The sequence below is a fragment of the Pristis pectinata genome, chromosome 11 (genome assembly GCF_009764475.1).
Source record: "Pristis pectinata isolate sPriPec2 chromosome 11, sPriPec2.1.pri, whole genome shotgun sequence".
In the NCBI taxonomy this organism is placed as follows: domain Eukaryota; kingdom Metazoa; phylum Chordata; class Chondrichthyes; order Rhinopristiformes; family Pristidae; genus Pristis; species Pristis pectinata.
In genome coordinates, this window is record NC_067415.1 from 41,194,751 (window position 1) to 41,211,228 (window position 16,478).

Here is a 16,478-nt window from a genome sequence, read left to right on the forward strand (position 1 = left end):
ACTCTACGCAAAGATGCATTTCACTGTGTGTTTCGATGTACGTGTCACTAATAAAGACATCTTATCTTAACAACAGTTTTTATAAAGGAAGGGAATAGAAGAAGGGGAAAAACGTCGTTGTACAAATCCTGCCCTTGAATCTTTTTGAACTCTCATCAACATACGATAATTTTTGGCATGTTAGCCTGTGTAAGTTGCCTGTGTGAGTGGTCTTTGTGCACTGAGAGTCGTATTAAAAATCCCAGAAATAGCATCCAGTTCTGGATTTTGAACTTCTTCCACATACCCCATGTCTTCCACACACTAAATGCTGGACATAATAGTACCACACTTCACCATCAAGCAAATCTGAATATAATTGGCGAATGTAGGATTTAATCTTTTTAATCCAGATTTTGGTGGATATGCAAATGTACACTTTAATTTTTTTGCTTACTAGTTATGTTCAATTAAATCTGTAGCCAACTGTATATTAATCTCGAGGTGTACCTGCAGGAGATATTTGAAGCAATTCATTGGTATACTTTTTTCACAGCATTTGATCTGTTAATCTGGCTCCAGTAGCTTCATATTCTGAATTGGAATTACTGACTAATTGTCTCAAGATCCTGAGAAGATTAAAGTTACTTTGTCTTTACATGTGCCTCAATTCTCCTCCTTCTCTTTCTGCTTTTGATGGGTTTTCTATTACAATGACCCCTACTCACACACTTCATTTTTTGGCTAAGTTTTGAGCTGAATTGTTGGTTACATTGTGTTCTCTCTATCTATAGACATGATGTTTAATATCCCCTCAGGAAGAATGTTGTTGCATCATATAGAAAAACATTTGTTTTGCTTTTTTATCATGGAAATAAAGCGTTATCTTGCAGAAATGTTAGTCTTAATTGGCATGATTGTCCACCTTTGCCTCAAAATCAACAAAAAACTGATCCAGTCATAGCAATCTTTCAATTTCTAATTCCTTACTTTGAGCTGGCACTTTGTATTCTCATTAATCTTTAAAATCTATAATTACTATCTTTATAAATCATTGAGAACATAATTACTATCCTATTATGGATAACATGGCATGCTAAATTAGACTGACCTTACATATACAGACTAGACTAATTGGAAAAAGGCTTTTCTCTATAACTCAATCAACATCTATCTTTATAGATCACTGAGAATAAAACAGATTTGCTGTGAGGAAACTGCATTAATTATCTCAAATACATTAATTTACAAACTATAATTATATTAATTTGAAATTACATTCCTTTTAATTCAAAAGCTCATTTCTAATTTTAGGCACCTTAAATATTATGCATTAAATATTATGAAGAACAAAGTTTTATTTAATTGTGCAACAGTAAAGTATAGAAAAGTTATTTTTTAAGATTCAAATCTTATGTTGACAACTTAAAATGTTCCTTTTGTTAGTGGACCCAGATTATGACAATTTTGGTGATTTCTTCCCCTCAGTCATTGCAAAATATAGTGTTGGAAGAGACGGCAAGAAGGAGAATTAATGAGAAGCAAGAAGACATAATCAAAAATAAAATTGTGTCCTCTTGTGCACAGGGTACTTTTATAGTCTCTCTCCAGTCATTGTAAGAAGAATTAAAAGTTACAAAGTAAAGCACTAAAATAAAATCACAGAGGGACAAACAGTCTTGTTTCAGGCAGACAGCATTTTAACCCATGTGCCTACTTATTATCAACTCTTCTAGTCTTATCCGCATTATTAATCAGAAATAAAGTGATCAAAAAACAAATTTCAGTCCCCTTGGAGCTAATCACAGAACCCAGTTTGGAGGTAAATTAATACTCACCTTAATAATTGTGATAACTTGATAGCACAAGTTGTACTAGGATCAGAGTTGCTGGAAATTAGGGGCTGACCAGCTGTGAAGAGACCTCTATGGAAGATAAATCTCAGAGTCTCAGTGATCCAATTTAAGCTGCCAACCAAATTCAAGAACAGGTTGTTGAACAGATTTTATTAACAATTACCATATCTATTATTTTGTTCACATTTCATTTGGCATGAGATAAATAACTGAATAAAATTAGAAATATATTTTGTAGTCAAGAATATGCATTGAGCAGAGAATACTCACTCAACTGCATCATGAGAAAACAAGCTGCCTCCTGTTACTTTGTATGGCAGTGGTAACATTTGTTGTAATTATCTTCTAGTCCCAAAAGGCTATTGAAAGCTAAAAAATGCAATCTCTTATACTGATTAATTGCAAAATGTTCAGCTCCAGGAGTAATTATTTCGATAGGATGTAGATTATTGGCTGTATCCCTTGAATCTCAAAGAGATAATTCACACCAGTGAATATTTTTCTACAGTAATATATTAGGAAATATTGGTTTTCATTTTCTCTCCTTGTTTAAAATTCAAGTGACAGTGTAGATCATACACCTTTGTAATAAGGTTAAGAAAGTAATAAACTATGTTCCAAATAGTAGAAAATTTAAGAAGTGGCACACTGAGTTATTTATTACACATTTACCATGGATTAAAAATTAGCTATCATAGAGAAAAATGAGAGTTGGAATAATAGGTATTTTTCAGACTACAAAGATATATCTAGTGGAGTATCCTAGGGATCAGTTCTTGGCCCTCAATTATTTATATTTATATTAGTGATCTGGAGGAGCTGGCAGAATGTAAATTGTCCAAATTAGCTAATGACACAAAAATAGATGGTAGGGCAAGTTGTGATAAAGATAGTGTGACTGCAATGGGATATAGAAAGAATGGATGTGTGGGCGAGAGCTTGGCAAATGAAGTTTAATGTGGCGAAGTTATGGTATTAGACTGGTACGTCACAGAAACTGGCCCTTTGGCCAACCACATCCATGCTGACCTTTTGCTCATCTACACTAATCCCATTTGCTCACATTAGGATTGTATCCTTCTATACTTTATCTGTTAAAGTATTTGTCTAAATGCCTCTTATACAAAGTAATTGTATCTAATTCCATCATCTCTTCTGACAGAGCGTTCCAGATACCAACCACTTTTTGCGTAAAAATAATACCCCACCGATCCCTTTTAAAACCTTTTTCTCACCTTAAACCTATGCCCTCTTGTTTTTGATAACCCTACCACGGGGAAAAAAGATTGTGGCTATCTGCACGACCTATGTCTCTCATAATCTTATATACTTCTATCAGGTCACCTCTCAGCCTCCTTAGCTCCGGGGAAAACAAGTCCAGCCTTTCCAATCTCTTCCCATGACTAAAGTCCTCCAAGTCAGGCAATATCCCAGTGAATCTCTTTTGTGCTCTCTTCAGCGCAATCACATTCTTTCTATAGTGTGGCAACTGGAAATGTACACAATACTCCTAATACAGCCTAACCAGTGTCTGTGAAGTTGCAACATAACACCCCAACTTAAGTGTGAGGTCAGATTCCTTTGACAAGAGGAATCAAAAAGATTATTATTTAAATGGAAACAGAATGAAAATGAGTGAAGTTTGGAGGAGTTGAGGTGTTCTTGTGCATGAATCACAAAATGTTAGCAGATGATTACAGCAAGTAGTTAGGGAGCATATGGCATATTTGCCTTTATTGCAAAGGGGTTGGAATTTAGAAATCAAGAAGTTTTGTTACAATTGTACACAATGTTGGTGAGGTCAAAATTTTGTTCAGTTTTTGTCCTCTTACTTAAGAAAGGATATAATAGCACTGGAGGCAGTCCAATAGAGATTCACCAAGATAATTCCCAGGATGAGAAGATTTACCTATCAAGAAAAGCTAAACAGATTGGGTCTGTATTCTATTGAGTTTAGAAGACTGAAGAGTGATCTTATTGAAACATATAAGATCTAAGGGGGCATAATAGATTTTGAGATATTTTCATGAGTGGAAGTTTTAAACAAGAGGACATAGTTTCAAGGTAAGAGGCTGGTCATTTAAAACAAAGGCATGAAGAAGTTTCTTCTCACAGAGGATAGCAAATCTCTGGAATTCTCAACCTCAGAGAGCTGTGGAGGCTCAGCTCATCAGAAGTACTTAAAGTGGAGGAAGATAAACTTTTGAAAGAGTAGGAGATTGAGGGCTATAGATTCTGGCATAGAGGAGGAGTTGAGGCGCGTGGTATATCAGCCATGATCATCTTAAATGGTGAGACAGGCTTGAAGACCCTGGTGGTTTGCTCCTGCTCCTGTTTCCTTGTGTTCATGTGTATTCATTTTTTCACCTTTGAATGGGGCCACCAACTTTCATTTAAAAGCTAAGTGTAGGTATTCATTTATTTCACTTTGTTTTAACATGTTTTTAAAATGTATATTGTTCATCATTAGTTATTTCAATTGTTTACAAATGATCCCCAGAGACATTTAGAAATGGTAGAAAGGCTTTCTGACAACTTGGCCATCAGGATGGTTCATGGGCAGAATTTAGCTCCCACCACTTGAAGATAAGTCGTGTTTGTGATCCACTGCATCTCATAGAAGGGAGGTCGAAGTGACACTGTCTGAGTAGCAAGAGCAGTGTCTGGGAAGTGCAGATATTATCCGCATGATCTCGCTCAGTGATTTGGTTGAATGCAGAATTTTGCTCTGTTGTGTGTGTCAATGGAGCTGGTCATTGTTTCTAAGGATTTCTGCAGTCACCTCCTTTTCTGCTTCGTAAGAAACTTTCAAAATGTATGTATGTCATTATTTGCTGTAAAATATCACTGCAGTGTTGCTGCAGTTTTGTTCATGTTGGCAAAGGCCTTCTGCAATAAATCAAGTTAACCTTTCTTCTCATGAGAAGAAATTTTATGGAGCAGTCCAGAAAGGATTTTGAGTAAACCTACAGTCTCTCATGGAATTGCATGTGGGGATCCAGGCGCTAGGATACTATTTGGGTCAAATAGTGTGAGCAGATAATCAAAATACACAAAGAGAAGGGAGACAGGTAGATGTCTGAATGAAGAGGAAACAGGATAAGCAAAGGGGAAGTCGAACAAAGTGGAAAAAAGGAGGAAAGAGTAGGAGGAGAGAAATAAAGGAGAGACAGACAGGTGTTCAGACAGACAGACGGGAGAAAGAGAGAACAAATTTATGCTTCATAAATTGAATAAATAGATTTATTTTTTAAAGTAAAAAAAATGACTATTGGGTGACTATTAGCTGATTGTTCAAAAGGCTCTGGGTGTCATTGGCTCCAGTTGTTGCCAATACATCAGTGAGAGACATATTCCAGGTGTTAAAAAGCCAATCAGTAGGTTGGGCAAATTTACAGTAATCAACTCATTTACCCACAGTTATGGTTCCTGGCTTTTCCATAGAAAGAGACAGCCATTACTGACCTTTAATTGTGTAACAACACCGTTACTGCAACCTATTTTTATTATGCAATACATTAGACAATATATATTTGTATAGTCAAGGAAGAATTCAAAATTCAATGTCAAGGATAACAATCTATTCGATGCCTTCAGGTGAAGAAGTGTGAATGGTTACAATACCATAGGATGTGGATTACTCAGGGGAGGAGTTATACAAGTGAGCGATGGTCTGACCTGGGTGGCTACAGTCACAATTTGGGCTGCTTCTCATGTTCTACTTGTGGAGCAGGTGGCTACATCTTCTACTGGGTTTAACACTGTTATAAATATATTCAAGAAGAACATGGTAACTGGACAGGGCAATCAGAGTAATTCCCATTTCCCCCTTCACCACCTCTGCCCCTGATAGATTTCACTAATTTGTATTAAAATATTGAGTGCTTGATCAAACCACAAACTCAATGCACATTATAACCTAAACAACCTGGGAATAACCATTACTTATTCTAAATTAGCATTAACAATGTAATTTCAAGAAACAAAAGATTAATTTTCTTTGTAAAAATTAAACATATAAAATGTAAAAGGCTGATTTCAGATATTATTATACAAGATAAATATTATGCACAGGATAACTCAATGTCAATTAAAGAAAAAAAAGCTTTATTAGACTAAGATCTGAGAAAACAGTTTTGCAATAGTGATAACATTTAAACTGATTGTGTACACAAGGGACGCAATGCCGACTGAACATCTAACTTACATAACACCCAGAAGCATTTAATTTCCCTATTCATGTATGGCATTGCCTGGGACATTGAGTTTGCACTTTAACATTTAATAAAGGTGAATCTATGAATACAAATGATTTATTTGCATTGAGATTTACAAGAAAATCTTAAATTAAGTTGGCATGGAAAGCAACATGAATCAATTTAATAAAGCAAGCAATACAATATAACCCTATTTAATACATTTTTAAATATTAATATGGCAGTGGACATAATAATAGAAGCGTAAGTTTAAAATGAGTAATAATCATGCATTTATTTTCCATTGAAAGTGGGCTTGTTCCTTTGGCTGACCTAGACTTTGTGCAGTCTTGGTGTCATAATCAACCACATCCTCTTCATCATAATCTTTCTCTGCTTCCACCTTGGTAAATACTGTACTTCTGCCTTTACTCATCACCTAACTGTGCTATTCTGTGCTATCATCACCTGCTCCACCTGACTGTGTGATTCAACCTGAGGGCTTCTCAATCCATCGAATGAACCGTACAGCGTCCTCAGGCAAAGTTAAAGGCGGAGGGGTCTGCTTCTTAATCAATAACTTATGGTGCTCGGACGTGACGGTCCTGGTGAGCTCCTGCTCACCTAACCTGAAATATCTAACGGTGAAGTGTCAACCATTCTATCTGCCAAGGGAGTTCACTTCAGCTATCCTGATGGCAGTTTACGTGCCACCACAGATGGACATAAAGCCTGCACTCAAAGAGCTATACTCCATGGTCTTGAGACAGGATACCCTGAGGCCATGATTGCAGGGGACTTCAATCAGGCCAACCTCAAGAGTGTGTTACCAAAATACTATCAGCACATCTCCTGCTCCACCAGGGACGCCAACACCCTTGACCACTGCTATACAACCATCAAAGATGCCTTCCGAGCCACCCCTCGTCCTCACTTTGGGAAATCGGACCACTAGGCTGTGCTCCTTCTCCTTACATACAAACAGAAACTGGAACAGGAGGATCCGGTGCAGAGAGTCATGTAGTGCTGGTCTGTGGAAGCAGATGACCTCCTACGTGACTGCTTTGAGACAGTGGACTGGTCCATGTTCAAAGACTCAGCTGCCAGCCTTGATGAGTATGCCACCACCATCATAGACGTTATCAGCAAGTGTGTTGAGGACTGTGTACCGAAGAAGACAATACGGGTGTTCCCAAACAGAAAACCATGGATGAACCGGGAGATCCACTCCCTACTGAAGTCGAGGACTGCTGTACACAAATCTGGGGATCCTGATTCGTACAAAAAACCAAGGTATGACCTTCAGAAAGCTATCAGGGATGCCAAGAGGCAATACCGACTCAAAATAGAGTCCCTGACCAGCTGTCAGTTATGACAGGGCTTACATGCCATAACAGGCTACAAGACGAAGTCGGGCTGCATATTAACAACAGCGCATCCCTTCTGGATGAACTTAACGCTTTCAATGCGCGTTTTGAACAGAAGGGAAGTGGATTGTCACCATCCACCCTGACAGCCTCCATTACAGCTGAACCTGTGATCACAGTGGAGGACGTAAGATCAGTCTTCCGGAGAGTAAACATGAAGAAAGCACCTGGCCCAGATGGTGTCCCTGGCCGTGTGCTCAGATCTCGTGCTGATCAGCTGGCAGAAGTATTTGCGGACATACTTAACTTCTCCCTGCTTCAATCTCAGGTTCCCACCTGTTTTAAGAAGACCACTATCATCCCGGTACCGAAGAAAAGCAAGGTAACATGCCTCAATGACTGCTGACCAGTGGCTCTGACATCCATCATCATGAAGTGCTTTGAGAGGTTGGTCATGGCACGTGTCAACTCCAGCCTCCTAGACAACCTGGACCCACTGCAATTCGCCTATCGACGAAACAGGTCTACAGTGAATGCCATCTCCCTGGCCCTACACTCAGCTCTGGAGCATCTGGACAGTAAAGACACCTACGTTAGACTATTGTTTATTGACTAAAGCTCTGCCTTCAATACAATAATCCCAAGCCAGCTTGTCACCAAGCTCCGAGACCTAGGACTCAACACCTCCCTCTGTAACTGGATGCTTGACTTTCTAACAAACAGACCGCAATCAGTGAGGATGGGCAGCAATACCACTGACATGATTATTCTCAACACTGGTGCCCCACAAGGCTGCGTCCTCAGCCCTCTACTCTACTCCCTATACATCCATGACTGTGTGGCCAGATTCTGCTCTAACTCCATGTACAAGTTTGCAGATGATACCACCGTTGTAGGCCGTATCTCAAACAGAGATGAGACGGAGTACAGGAAGGAGATAGAGAGCTTAGTGACATGGTGTCATGACAACAACCTTTCCCTCAATGTCAACAAAACAAAAGAGCTGGTCATTGACTTCAGGAAAGGGGACAGTGTACATGCACCTGTCTACATCAATGGTGCTGAGGTCGAGAGGGTTGAGAGCTTCAACTTACTGGGAGTGAACATCACCAACAGCCTGTCCTGGTTAAATCACGTAGATGCCAGGGCCAAGAAAGCTCACCAGTGCCTCTACTTCCTCAGGAGGCTAAAGAAATTCGGTTTGTCCCCTTTGACTCTCACCAACTTTTACTGATGCACCACAGAAAGCATCCTATCTGGATGTGTCATGGCTTGGTATGGCAACTGTTCTGCCCAGGACCGCAAGAAACTGCAGAGAGTTGTGGACACAGCCCAGCGCATCACAGACACCAGCCTCCCCTCCTTGGACTCTGTTTTTACCTCTCGTTGTCTTGGTGAAGCAGCCAGCATAATCAAAGACCCCACCCACCCGGGACATTCTCTCTTCTCTCATCTTCCATCGGGTAGAAAATACAGGACCCTGAGGGCACGTACCACCAGAATTAAGGACAGCTTCTACACTGCTGTGATAAGACTATTGAACTTATACAATGAGATGGACTATGACTTCAGAATCTACCTTGTTGTGACCTTGCACCTTATTGCACTGCACTTTCTCTGTAGCTATGACACATTACTCTGTACTGTTATTGTTTTTACCTGTACTACATCAATGCACTTTGTACTAACTCAATGTAACTGCACTGTGTAATGAATTGGCCTGTACAATCGGAATGCAAGACAAGTTTTTCACTGTACCTCGGTACAAGTGACAATAATAAACCAATACCAATACCAATACCAATTTAGTACTGGGATCCTATCTTTCTGTCTGTTATTCCAAAATTGAACAATTGCATTGTTCTCCCTGGCCCTACGCTCATCTCTGGAGCATCTCGACAGTAAAGGCACCTATATTATTGTTTATTGACTACAGTTCTGCCTTCAATATGATAATTTCAAGCAAACTCATCACCAAACTTCTGGATCTGAGATTCAACACTTCCTTTTGCAACTGGATCCTTGATTTCCTGACCAACAGACTGCAATTAGTAAGGATAGGTAGCAACAGATCCAGCATGATTATCCTCAATACTGGTTCCCTACAAGGCTGCGTCCTCAGCCCCCTACTCTACTCCCTATACATTCAGGACTGCATGGTCAGATTTTGCTCTAACTCCATCTGCAAGTTTGAAGATGATATCACCATAGTGGGCCTTATCTCAAATACCAATGAGTTGGAGTACAGGAAAGAGATAGAGAGCTGAGTGACATGGTGTCATGACAACAACCTTTCCCTCAATGTCAGTAAAACAAAAGAGCTGGTCATTGACTTGGGGGGCACTGCACATGCTTCTGTTTATATGAACGGTGTTGAGATCAAGAGGGTTGCAAGCTTCAACTATCTATGACTGAACACCAACAGCCTATCCTGGTCTAACCACGGAGACGTCATGGCCAAGAATGCACATCTACTTCATCAGGAGGCTAAGGAAATTTGGCATGTCCCCTTTGACCCTCATCAATTGTTATCATTGCACCATAGAAAGTATCCTATCCAGTGCATCCCGGCTTGGTATGGCAACTGCTCGGCCTGAGATCGAAAAAACCGCAGAGGGTTGTGGACACAGCCCAGCACATCAGGGAAACCAGCCACCCCTCCATCGACTCTGTCTACAGTTCTCGCTGCCTCAGTAAAGCAGCCAGCATAATCAAAGACCCCACCCACCCTGGACATTCTATCTTCTCCCCCCTCCCATCTGGCAGAAGATACAAAAGCCTGAAAGCACGTACCACCAGGCTCAAGGACAGCTTCTATCCTGCTGTTGTAAGACTTTTGAATGGTCCCCTAGTACAATAAGATGGACTCTTGACCTCACAATCTACCTCGTTATGGCCTTGCACTTTATTGTCTGCCTGCACTGCACTTGCTCTGCAACTGTAACACTTTATTCTGCACTCTGTTATTGCTTTCCCTGGTACTACCTCAATGCAGAGTTGTAATGAAATAATCTGTATAGATGGCATGCAAAACAAAGTTTTTCACTGTACCTTGGTACATGTGACAATAATAAACCAAATAACTAATTATTACTTTCTTTCCATTCAGCATGTTCTATAAACCTCAGCGCATTCAAAATTCTGTTGTCCACATCCAAAGTTGTCACAAGACTTCCCTCCTGATTTAACCATCAGCCCATACTTCATGATTTACATTGTTTTCTGGTTTCCTATTTAAATTTTCATGCTGGTATTTAAATATTACATGGCTTCACCCCCTTCCTTTAGCTGAGCCCACCTTTACAGTTTGCACTGAGACACAGGAGTTGTTATAGTGGAGTTTTGTTTGATTAAACTGTCTTGGTAACTTTTTGGATATTGGGGATTATTGAGTAGAATAAGGTGTTTGGAATTGCACAATAACATATTGAAGTTCTTACCTCTGTATAAAAGAAGAGGGGTTCCATTTTGAACTTCAGGATACACATTCTATCAAGGCCTCATGGTACATATAGACAAGCTACCATTCTGCAAAACTAAATCTCTCTCTTCCCCACCTCTCTCCTTTCACTTGCTTTCTCTGTTTAACAAGATCCGGAGGGAAAGAATTATGTAAAACGTCTAAATAATGCAATGGTAAGTAGCCATCTCACTGAGGTGAAAAACATTAGTTAATGTTGACTAGATAGTAACTTGCATTTGTATAGCAAACTATGCAGTGAATCACTCAAAGGAAATTCACAGGAGTCTTATCAAATGACACTGAACCAAAAGGTTATATATTATGAGATTTGGTCAAATAAATATATTTTTAAAGAGCAATGTAAAGGAGTCAGAGAATATAAAAGGAACCCAGGGCTTAGGCAGTCAAAGTAGGATAATCAATCATGGGTAATGAACATCAGAAATAAGGAACTGGACAGAAAAGGAAGAGTGCAGAAATCTCAGGAAATATAGGTTTGGAGGAAGCTACAAATATAGGGAGAATTGAGGAGTGAGGGCTCCATGGATATGAAATCCAGGATGACAAGTTCAAATCTGAGAGCTTGCTGGACCAGCAACCAACACAGATCAGAGGACACAGGGATAATACATGAATAGGACTTGGTGTGAGATGAATATGGAAGGATAGGGCAGTCTGGAGAGGCTTTGATGCAGAGCAGTTGATTTGAAAAGAAGAGGATTGGTGCCAACGGAATAGAACCCCTTAACTATGTCAACTATCAAGGGAACCATGAAGGCAAGTTGGGCGGTCACCAGTTTGGAGCATTGAAGTTGGGCCTCACAAAAGAAGAATGAGTAGGATCCAAATGGAAGAAAGTTCAATATGATGTTAAGTTTGAGTGGTACAGCCAATTCCATTCTTCCTTTTGACTTAGTTACAGTGTTTTAGCCAGTAGTCAACATATTTTATTAACTTCAAAGGAAAGCACAGCCTTTTGCGCCATCATTGCTCAGAAACATCAGAAGATCTCACTTTATAACCATAGTTACAAGTTATATTCTCTTCATCTTCATAAAATAAGATTAAAGCATTTCCAATGAGAAATTCATGTCTTCAGTACAAAGCAGCATTTTGACAAGACCTAAATTAAACCAGTAGCAAAAAATCTGACTGCAATTGCAAAATATACATATTGAGCAGGAGTTATCTTTGAAAGGCAAAGTGACACCAAACTTCAGTAACAGCAGATGAATAGCTTTCTAACATGGTGTTTGCCCAGGACGATCTTTTTGCAATGCTTGTCGCGATAATTATTTGGATAACAAGGAAGTGAAAACCAGTGGAAATGTTTTGGTGGTGTTTGACATGAATCTCAGCCCTTGGCAGCTTAGTGCCATGACAGGCCTCCAAATGAATTGATGTATTTTTATATTTAAAAAAACATTTCTATGGTTTCAATTACAGATTTTCAACACATCTGGGAATTCATTTTACTCCAATGACTAACTAAAAGTCTGTCCTGTAAGGGCAGCTATTCAGTAGGAAATCCTGGCCTCAGTGTCGATTGCTCAATCATATCCTTCACTTCTCATAATTCACTGTGCATTATTACTTCTCTCTTACAGCATTGGCAATGCACTATTGGATGCATTTTCCAGTCATTCAGACTGAAGGGGAATTACTTTGCGGACAGTGCATGAGCTTTGGCCACTTGATGCCATTAACAGAAGGTTTGGTCAGCACTTGTTCAAGCTGTCTACTCCAGTCACCTTACCTATGGTCAGTTCACAGGGTGGGGCTGGATATCTGGCAGACCTTTGCTTTGTAAAGCCAAACTGTAGTACTTTAAGAAGACCTGTGGTTTTCAGTGGTGATGAGTGGATTGTATGTTCCTACACACTGGGCAATATAATGTGCACCAGGAGGCATTATTCATTCCTTCTTATGGGTAATGAGGGCTCCATTTAATTATTCTTTCAGGAGAAGTGCTTAGCAGATCAATGGCAGCAGCAATGTTTATAGGACCAATGGTAATGCAGGAGGGAATGTAATGACCTTACAAGCATAAAGGTAAGAAGGAAACAGGAGGATGCCATTTTGCTATTCTTCCATTCATCAAGGTCATGGCTGATCTTCTATCTCCACACTATTTTCCTGCACTGTCACTGAATTATATATCTTTTACTTTCCACACAGCCCAGCAAAACCAGATTTCATCTTTACCATGCATGTTTCCTCCCTCTCCGTTTCATAAGGTCTCCTTCAACCTGCACCACACTTTATCACATGTTACTCTACTGCATTAATACATTCATAGCATGCTTATGCGCTCTAAATAACTTCTTGATGGCACCTGCTGGTTCTTTTTCTCAGCACGTTGGCTGCTATAATTTCAAAACAGTTCAGTAGGGCATGTATTGACTCATTCCCACTCTGGTGGAAATAAAAGCCTGGCACACATTCAGAAACTGAAGGGCAAGACAGATAGCTCAAAAGCAGCAGGTGAACCTGTCACAAACTTCAACTCCATTGGAGATGCCACTAATCATTTATTAATCATGACAGAAGCAAGGCCAGCATGTACAGCCTTTCCCTGAATGCCCTTCAGAAAGTGATGGTGAAATGCCTTCTTGAACCACTGGAATTCTGCTGGAGGTAATCACATTGTTGTTAATTGAGGAATTCCAGGGTTTTGCCCAGGGACAATGGAGGAATGACAATATATTTCCAAACCAGGATGATGTATAACTTGGAAAGGGACCCACAAGTGGTAGTGATTCATTGTGCTTGCTAACTTTGCCTGTCTAGGTGTTCATGGAAGTGCACACTGATTGATGGCATATTATGCATAGACAGCATTATTTCAATGAGCGTTGGGTTGTACGTGCTATCACCCCTAGTCAGTAAAACTGTTGGCATGACTCAGGTTATAACCATGGGTACTTGCATTGTCCACCTTATTAGAACCAATTAATTATATGATAACCAAACAAAGATGGGGGGGTGTGGAAGTGGTACTAATGATGTATCAATGGTATTAATGAAGGATTGGCCATGTGGATTCAGAATTGGCTTGCCTGTAGAAAGCAGAGGGTTGTGGTGGAGGGAGTGCATTCGGATTGGAGGGCTGTGACTAGTGGTGTCCCACAAGGATCGGTTCTGGGACCTCTACTTTTTGTGATATTTATTAATGACTTAGATGAGGGGGTGGAAGGGTGGGTTAGCAAGTTTTCAGATGACACAAAGAACAGTGGTGTTGTGGATAGCGTGGAGGGCTGTCGAAGCTTACAGAGGGATATTGATAGGATGCAGAGCTGGGCTGACAAGCGGCAGATGGATTTCAATCCGGAGAAGTGTGAGGTGGTACACTTTGGAAGGACAAACTCCAAGGCGGAATACAAGGTAAATGGCAGGATTCTGGGCAGAGTAGAGGAGCAGAGGGATCTGGGGGTTCATATCCACAGATCACTGAAAGTTGCCACACAGGTGGATAGGGTAGTTAAGAAAGCTTATGGGATGTTAGCTTTCATAAGTCGTGGGATCGAGTTTAAGAGCCGCGAAGTAATGATGCAGCTTTACGAAACTCTGGTTAGACCACAATTAGAGTACTGTGTCCAATTCTGGTCGCCTCATTATAGAAAGGATGTGGAGGCGTTGGAAAGGGTGCAGAAGAGATTTACCAAGATGCTGCCTGGATTAGAGAGTATGGATTATGAGGAGGGACTAAAGGAGCTAGGGCTTTGCTCATTGGAGAGAAGGAGGATGAGGGGAGACATGATAGAGGTATACAAGATATTAAGAGGAATAGATAGAGTGGACAGGCAGCGCCTCTTTCCCAGGGCACCAATGCTTAATACAAGAGGACATGGCTCTAAGGTAATGGGGGGGAAGTTCAAGGGAGACGTCAGAGGGAGGTTTTTCACCCAGAGAATGGTTGGTGCATGGAATGCGCTGCCTGGGGTGGTGGTGGTGGCTGATACGTTGGTCAAGTTCAAGAGCTTGTTAGAAAAGCATATGGAGGAATTTAAGATAGAGGGGTATGTGGGAGGAAGGGGTTAGATTGTCTTAGGAGTGGTTTGAAGGTCGGCCCAACATGGTGGGCTGAGGGGCCTGTATTCTGCTGTATTGTTCTATGTTCTATGTTTATTGCAAAGTCACAATGACACAAATAATACATAGTTTTCTTTTTACTTACCTTCCTTTCAAACAGTCAATGCATCCAACATAATTTCTACCCCGTTTGTATTCTCCTTACTTCACTGTATCACATTCTTTCTTTTTGGATGGGATGAGAACCAAAAATATTGGAATAAACAAAGATCACTGTGCTGCAGACATGTACTACAGCTTATTGAGTCACACTGAATGTAATCAAGACTAACAGACTCAACTGAATCCTAAATTCAGAAAATTATCTGTCCCAGAACAAGGATGTCTTAATTCAGAAACAATTTTAGTTGACCTAAGAACTGAATCTGAAATTTCTAATGATTGTTGTTTTGTGTGAGTTTATCAGGAATGATAAGCACACATAAAACTTCAATTATTTAAAGCAGAAAATGCCACATTTACAGAACAGCCTACCAGCATTGGACCTGCGTCTGCACTAGATATATCCAAAATATTTAACTGTTTCTGATGTTGATTGATTTGGTTCAGGGCTTGGATAGGTTGCTGAGGAACAGGCGTGATCAGATTGGGATGGCAAATTTCCTTCCCTAACAAGAAATAATGAAGTAGCTTTTTTTTAATATTCCCTGAAGTAAAGGTTTACTTCATGCTCACATTAACAAATACCACCTTTTTGATTTTTAGTTTTTCAAAAACTGAAATCAAATGTGCTCACTTCCATGGAGAGCTTTGATCTCCAGGTTATTAGTCCAGTGGGATATGAACTGCACTAATCTACCTTGCTGGTGAAACATTACAGCAAAAAGTACATTTACAGCCTTCTCTGTGACACTATGAAACAGGAAACCTGAACAAGTCTCAAGAGAAAAGTCAGTAATACACAAAAAAAGGCTGTGTTGTACATGGAAGTCAAAAATCTGTAACCAAGATTGCTTATTAAATCCTAAAGCAGCACTGAAAGGGTTTTTCCATTGCTTATTGACTCTACTGTGTTACTTAACCTATCAGCCCAGCTTACAGGTTTTCCTGCATAGTGGCAACACTGAAATGTTCTACAAAGGTTTATCATTACTTTGAGAGAATTGCTTCTAATTAAGAGTGTTTGCCTTATTGACAATGTAAGACACCAGATGGCAATACATTTTGCTGAGAAGAAATTGCACTGAAGAAATGAAGTAAATCAAAATAATCCTGAATTTAAAAATACATTCATGTTGGAGAAAAGGGACAATGCTTTCTGGCTGGAATTTCTGCATTTATTCATAATAAAAACACCAAAGGGGCAGTGAAGTAGCCATATACAGGTGTTGTGGCACTCACCTGCTATAGCCACCTTGAAACCTGAGCAGCCAAGAATTTTCGGGATATACACCCTAAGACTGGGCTAGATTGAAGTTAGATACTAGAACCAAACATGTAATAAGCTAAGCATTAATGCTGTCTCCATGGTTCCCTGTCACTAAGTTGCTCACTCTCTCTTAATTGAAGCTGCTGTTTTTCCTCG

At 40.0% G+C, this 16,478-nt stretch overlaps 1 protein-coding gene across 1 annotated transcript in view; it reads right to left on the reverse strand.

The window, feature by feature from the left end:
• tenm4 (teneurin transmembrane protein 4) overlaps nucleotides 1-16,478 on the reverse strand; it is a 1,444,950-nt gene that overhangs the window by 957,386 nt on the left and 471,086 nt on the right. Inside the window, 1 exon segment of the mRNA XM_052026216.1 lies at nucleotides 1,818-1,946. The gene's annotated coding sequence lies outside the window, so the exon portion shown is untranslated.